This window comes from Juglans regia, chromosome 1 (genome assembly GCF_001411555.2).
Source record: "Juglans regia cultivar Chandler chromosome 1, Walnut 2.0, whole genome shotgun sequence".
Taxonomy (NCBI): domain Eukaryota; kingdom Viridiplantae; phylum Streptophyta; class Magnoliopsida; order Fagales; family Juglandaceae; genus Juglans; species Juglans regia.
In genome coordinates this window covers 39,467,034-39,473,699 of record NC_049901.1, presented here as the reverse complement: position 1 = coordinate 39,473,699, position 6,666 = coordinate 39,467,034, and the positions used below count along the sequence as shown (strand labels likewise).

Genomic DNA, 6,666 nt, shown 5'->3' with positions numbered 1-6,666 from the left:
ACACTAATAATCAAAGGATAAAAAGGCTCAGCACCGGAAGTGCAATTTGTAAGTGGCATCAATCAAGGGTTATGGGTGACCATCCAGGTCCTATGGGGATCTCAGTTGGGACCTACGACCTTGATCGAAATTTCAGGGTGATATTCGATTGGTATATGACTTTTTCTTTTCTTTCTGGGCAACAGGAGGAGATTCGACCCCCGATCTCACTCAGCACCGGTCGGACAACTGGCATGTAGATTACTCAACCATGACACGACCAGTTTCGGATGCACATGTATTGCCACGATCAAAATGAATATTTACAATTTTCCTCCATAGTAGCAAGTCTTATTCCAGACATGGAGAAACGAAACCAAGATATTCCAGGAATTTGCTCGAGTATGCTCATCAATGCACGTGGGTTTTCTAAGGAATAGGATTAATCGAATCCAGTTTTCCAAAATCTCTGTGAAAGAAGAAACGGCATGCATGTCTGTACAAGCAATATATATGAAAAATGCCTAAAATATTTGAGATCAAGGCACTAATGAAACGGATCAGAGACGGATTCACAATGAAACATGTTCAATTAGTCTCTGATTTTCTCCGATCAGAGACGGATTCACAATGAAACATGCATCCTTTTCAATGCAACAACACCAGAGAACATGACACAAATGAGAATTGGAAGGAATTGGTCTGAACTCTAAAAATCAAATACATGTAAAAATATTCGTGATTATACTATAAATCGGAAAGGAAGAAGAAAAAAAAAGTATGATATAAAAGAGAGACAATAACAATAAAACCCCACAAACCGGAAACAGCAGCAGAAAGTGCTGCCTGTCTTTGTAGCCCTGAATTATGGTCTCCAATTTTCATCCCTATACATACACTTTCTCTGCAACCCTACTCTTTCTCTGCCAAATTTTATTTCACAACTCAAATATCGATAACAATTCAAATAAATACTGGAGAGACTTTCTCCTCTTACCTCCCTCTCATCTCTATCTCTCTATATCTTTCACCTCTTCTCTACTTCTTCGACGACACAGCTGGAGATAACTGCTAGAGTTGCAAGACACCCTTTTACATTCTTTATGCTTATCCTTCCTCCATGAGCGACGAGAATTGCCCAGCGAGAAAGAAGTGTTGATGGAGATAGAGCACGGGAAGAGGAAAAAGAAGCAATGGCCGTTACTATATGTGTGAGTTTTGTTTGTGGTTGAGGAAAGGTTAAGAGGAGGAAAATTCTCAAAAGAATCAATAGAAGGGTGGCGGCGGAGGAGATGCATATGAAACTCCAATGACTGGTGGCAATGGCCCCTCGTATACTGGAGTAGGAGGTGGCGGGCTTTCATAAACAACTGGGGGTGGTGGGTTTTCACATGGAACTGGAGGGGGGTAGACTGGAGGTGGTGGAGGGGATTGGTAGTGAACAGGTGGGGGTGGAGAAGGTGAAGGCGGGGGCGGTTACACCGTAGGAGGTGGGGGCGGGGGGGAGGGTGATGGGGGTGGCAAGTAATGAACCGGAGGTGGTGGTGATGGCGATGGCGTTGGCGGTGGTGGTGGAGAATACTCTACACATGGTGGGGGTGGGGGTGGGGGTGGCTCTACACATGGGGCGGCGGATTTGGTAAAGCGAAAACGACGGTGTGTGATGCGGATACCAGACAATATCGAGGCGATGCCGGGCGATAAACAGAACAACAGGCGGCGATGCACGCGGCGGCTGCTAACAACGCGGCGGCGATGAACGCCGCTAAAGTGATGCGATAATGTACGCGGCGAAGAACTGAGAAAGAAAGCACCATAATCGGCGTAGCGGTATTGGAAACCGCATGATATAAAGGTGATCTGGCGGCGTGATGATGATATTCTGACCGGTACGGAACAGCATTTGCCATGGTGATGAGCAGCGGTGACTGAGGAGCGCGGCTGACGCTCGAGGCGGCGGCGATGACCTGGTGACGGCTTAGTGATGACGGCGGGGATGCTGACGTGTGGCGATCCGTGATACGGCATGATGCGCGGATGATGAGCATTACCCGCCACCGCGACGCCACCGCCTCGACGCCATTGGCCGCAAACCCACCGCCTGAGGCGGAGAGTAAACAGGAGGAGGTGGTGAGGAAATAGGTGGCGACAGAACCGGCGGCGGAGGAGATGGAAGAGGTGGCGAAGGCGGAGGAGGTGGAGGCAGAGCAGGAACGAACGGAGCACATCTAAATGAATTGCAATCCACAGGCTTAGACAAGAACGACTTACATTGCCTCGCGGACCTCTGGGCCGGCCTCTTGGGCAAGCAGTTCCTCCTGTCACTGAAGTCCGCAAGGCTCAAGCACGCCGGTGGCTCGCCGGTGAAGAAGTTATACGAGAAAGTGAAGTTCTGAAGATTCGGTAATTTACAGATACTCGCGGGGATTTTTCCCGACAGCAAGTTGTGCGCCACATTAAGTTGTTCGATGCTCACCAGATTACCGAAGGAGTCCGGCAATGGGCCCAATAGCTCGTTGAAACTCACGTCGAACACCGTCAAATTCGTGAGCAGCCCAATTTCTACAGGTAAGCAGGATCTGAACCCATTGTTCATCATGATGATCTCGTTGAGGTTGGACATGTTGCCGAGGCTTGACGGGACGCAACCGTGGAACTTGTTGTTGGCCAGGACAATGACCGACACCGGCGAGTTCCCGAAATTGTCTGGAAGATCGAATCTGAACCGATTGTGATTGATGAAAATTGCGTCCAATGGCTTGTCAAAGAGTTCTCTAGGTACAGTCCCTTCGAATTCATTGAATCTCAGATCCAGGAACTTGAGCTGTGGGAGCTTCAGAACCACCTCCGGGAACTTACCGGCGAAGCGATTGTTACTAATATCCAGCTCAAACAAAAGCTTCAGGTTCTTGAACTTGTGCGGCACTGTGCCGCAGAACCTGTTGGAGTTTATGTGGAACAATGCAAGATCATTGAGCAGGCCCAGCTCCTCCGGCAGGTACCCGGCAATGTCACCGTGGTTGAGATCAATGCCCGCAACGGTCCGGATCTTGTGGTCGTCGGGTGCAGGGGCGCAGAACACCCCAGTATAGTTACAGACACTAGATCCAATCCAGTCAACGGTCAGATTAAAGGGATCAGAGAGAATAGCTTGCTTCCAAGCTTGCAATGCTATATAAGCATTTTTGAGTCTCGGGTTCTCGAAGACCAGAGATGGGTCTACGGTCACATCCTCTCCTCTATCGCCGAACTCGTCCCTGTAGTACAGAAGCTGTCGCTGCCTGATGTACAAGGCTTCGGCGTCGGTGAGGCCCCCATGGGGAGTGATGAGGACCCGTTCAGAGGCACAGACCGAGACTGTGCCGAGAAAGAAAATAATGAGGAAGGTCAGATCAAAGTGGAGGCTGGAGTGGGTCTTCTTCTTCATCTCACATGAGACATCTGAGTTCCCAGAAGCCACTCTCGTTTCCACTCCTTTCTCTGTAATGACTCGAGCTTGGAAACGCAGAATGGGTGTTCGAGAAAGGTTCACTTCGAGATCTGAGGAAAATGTGGAGAGAGAGAATTCGGGATTTGGTTTTGGTTTTGGTTTTGGGCGTGAGGGTAAAGAGGTGAGAGAGATAGACAAGAGAAAGAGAAGCAAAGGCCACAGGAGGGTTTCTTTTTTTCTAGGGATTCTGGAGATGTTGTATGTGGAGCAAGTGATTGAAATAATGCATCAAAAGACAGCTATATCACAGCTCAAAGCCCACCAGATTCTCTGGGCCCCACCAGGCTCCCCCCTTGCCCTTTCCTTCAGTCTTTATTTATTATTTTTTAAATTTGAAACCTGACTTTATTCTTTTTTTTTTTATAAAAACCATTCCCTTAGCTAGAGCTTGGAATTAACCTTAAACAATTTTATGATCAAAATATTCATCAAATATTTCCATATTTTTTTTAAAAAAAACAAAGTTTGAAGACGTCATAATGCATACTTGTTGGTGGAGGAGTCGGTGGCGCCGAATCCCGGCCATGGTTGACTGACAAAAATATTTTAAAAGGGATAATGCTAAAGGACAGATAATAACGGAAGAATTCAAAAGAAAATGTATTTTTAATTTTTGATATTTTTAATTATATTTTATATATTTTTAGATATTTTTAAAAAATAAAAAATATCAATTTATTAATATTTAATTTCTTAATCATTAAGTAAAAAAAATAAAAATAAAAAAATAAAAATCAATTGATCACTTTTGTAGTTTCAACTAGGATTTTTCTTTTAAAAAATAAAGTCCGGCCGGTTTCAGGTAATTTGCTTGAGTTTTCAAGGGCCGGAGCCGGAAATTGGCGGATCACACGAGAATCTAATGACATGTATCACGAGATTTTGGATTTTGGTGGTGGATGTCATGAGAGAGCGTGGGGGGGGACCTGAAGAGACAAAGCAGTAAATTCACTTTAAAAATAAATATAAAAACATAAGGGGTTGTGTCCCATTGTCAAATCATATGACTATTTGAGTAATGAACTGTAGCCTCTCTTTTTATGAAATTACAGGATTCTCCTCCTGCTTTTTTCTTCTCATCACGGTCCCTACCCTTTTTGGGACAAACCAAAAGGCAAGAACGTGTCTTCATTCAATTTCTCTGACCAACATTTTCACACTAGAGTGGCTCTACGGCCACGCATGGGATGCAGACAGCGTAATTTTTTTTTTAAATATTTAAAAAAATAATTCATAATATTATTAAAAAATAATTTTTTAATTATTAAATTAAAAAAGAAAAAACTACAGCCCTGTGTGTGTGACTTTAGCATTTATGTTTCACACTAATCTTTCATATCCTAAGTCTTAAAATTCCACCGAAAATTTATAATATTCTAATAAAATAAAACCACATAAATATATCCAATTGTGAACATGTAATTACATGGTGCGATTAATTGCGATGAAATTAATGAAATAGACTACGATTCTTTAAATATATTGGATTTAATAGAATTTTCTACAAACTTGATAATGCAAAATTCTAAATTTACTATAAATTTTACAATAAAATCTTACATATATTTTTTTTATGACACGTTATCAATATATTTAAAATTTTAATTTTGTATTGATAACACATCAATTTAATATATTATTCATGAAAAATCAATTCGATTGTCATGCAATGGTAAGTGGTGTATTTTGTAATATCCTTCAAAAAATCCCACACCAAGTGTAGGTATTCCCTACAATCTTAGAAAGATGGAGGGCTCGGCCACAATCCAACCAGGTCTGCCACAATTTACAGTCCTTCTCAGGTGCTCTTTGTTTTACATTTTGGACTTTTTTTTAAATGAAAGAATAAAAAACCCATTATTTTGTAAATCTTATATATATATATATATAGTAATTATACATACAGTCGTGGAATGTGCAAACGTCGTGCAGTTATTTTGAAAAAGAGTAAGGTCTACTATTAAAAAATTAATTTCTTTTCATGTGGAGTCTATATTTATTTACTTTTTTCAAAACGACTGCACGGCACTTGCACACTCATGACTGCAAGTATAATTTTTCATATATATATATGTAATATATAATAATATTCATCATCTCAATTATTATCATCTTTTTATCATCCTATAATGTGACATTAGATGATTGAAGATTATTTATTATATTTCATTTACGAACATATCATCTAATAGTATATAATAAAATAATTAATAAAAAAATAAGGAAAAAAATAATAATAAATAGATTTACTCATTTTATATATATATATAACTCAAATTTCTTTATAAAAAGGGAAAAGTAAACAAAGAGAGAATATAAAAACAGAAGCAAAACAATATTCCTTTCAAATCCGGGTAAAGGATTGATTCTGTTACGAGAAAAGCATTTCTTATATATGCGATCGAGCACCAATTGCTTGCGAATATAATAAACAATAAATTTTTTTAATTAATGTCAATGCATGCAAGTGGTTTTCACGTCTTTTACGTTGCAAGTTCCATGAGTTGGTGCTCCATCAAATGAATCAAACGTTTATAGTCGGCTGACGTTAATAAAGACTAAAGTTACAAATTGATGAAATTATAAATTGTTGACCGTTTCGGTTTAACACTTTAACTACTTCATTTCCGTTTAAAAGCAATCATATTTATACCCACGTCCAATTATAATAAATGAGCAGTTTAGAATAAGTAAAACTCATACATTTTATTTTAGAAGTTATTAAGCTTACCATTAAAAATAGAGTTTAATCTATATTTTTTTTAAAAAATTCGTGAGACTTACACGCGTATAAATGATTTTCTATAATAATTTACACGCTCGGAAAAATTAGTCTATAAATATTCATCTTTTAAAATAATTTATACATATTTGTTAAATTCTAATATTAATTTTGAGATGCGTTTGAATGTTGAACTGAATTGAATTGAAATAATAAAATATTGTTAGAATATTATTATTTATTATTATTATTATTTTAGGATTTGAAAAAATTAAATTATTTATTATATTTTATGTTGTGATTTAAAAAAATTATAATGATGAATTGAGATGATTTTAACTTCTAAATGAACGAAGCAAATGATCGGAGCATTTGTCATATCTAACGTCTATTATTTCTACCAACGCATGTCATTTTAGCATTTAAGTATATTTAAAAAATGGTAAATATTAAGAACTCATGTTGCTTATCTAAT

The 6,666-nt window shown here is 39.2% G+C and overlaps 1 pseudogene; it reads right to left on the bottom strand.

Annotated features, from left to right (window-relative positions):
* Positions 1–662: 662 nt before the first annotated feature.
* On the bottom strand, positions 663–3,677 carry LOC108992672 (annotated as a pseudogene).
* Positions 3,678–6,666: the final 2,989 nt, after the last annotated feature.